This window comes from Sinocyclocheilus rhinocerous, unplaced genomic scaffold (genome assembly GCF_001515625.1).
Source record: "Sinocyclocheilus rhinocerous isolate Xijiao unplaced genomic scaffold, SAMN03320098_v1.1 scaffold2943, whole genome shotgun sequence".
In the NCBI taxonomy this organism is placed as follows: Eukaryota; Metazoa; Chordata; class Actinopteri; order Cypriniformes; family Cyprinidae; genus Sinocyclocheilus; species Sinocyclocheilus rhinocerous.
In genome coordinates, this window is record NW_015646370.1 from 1 (window position 1) to 330 (window position 330).

Sequence of the window (330 nt, forward strand, 5' to 3'; positions counted from 1 at the left end):
CTTAACGTTCCCAGAACGTTAGTTTTTGGTTCCCATAACGTTATTATAACGTTAATCTAACATTCCTATAACGTTCCCCTAAAGTTAGTTTTTGGTTCCCAGACTGTTATTATAACGGTACCCTAACCTCTTTACTCCGATATGATCACCCGTGTACAGTGTACAGTTTGTGTACAGTTTGTGCAGCGGGACCTTCTTTTGATCCGTAAACAAAAACAACTCTCTTAACATCATGTTCTCTTCAGTTAGGCATTTTAAATTAGGGGTGCTCCGATTGATCGGCTACCGATCACTATCGGCCGATAATCGCTTTGGGATGTTTGATCGGCG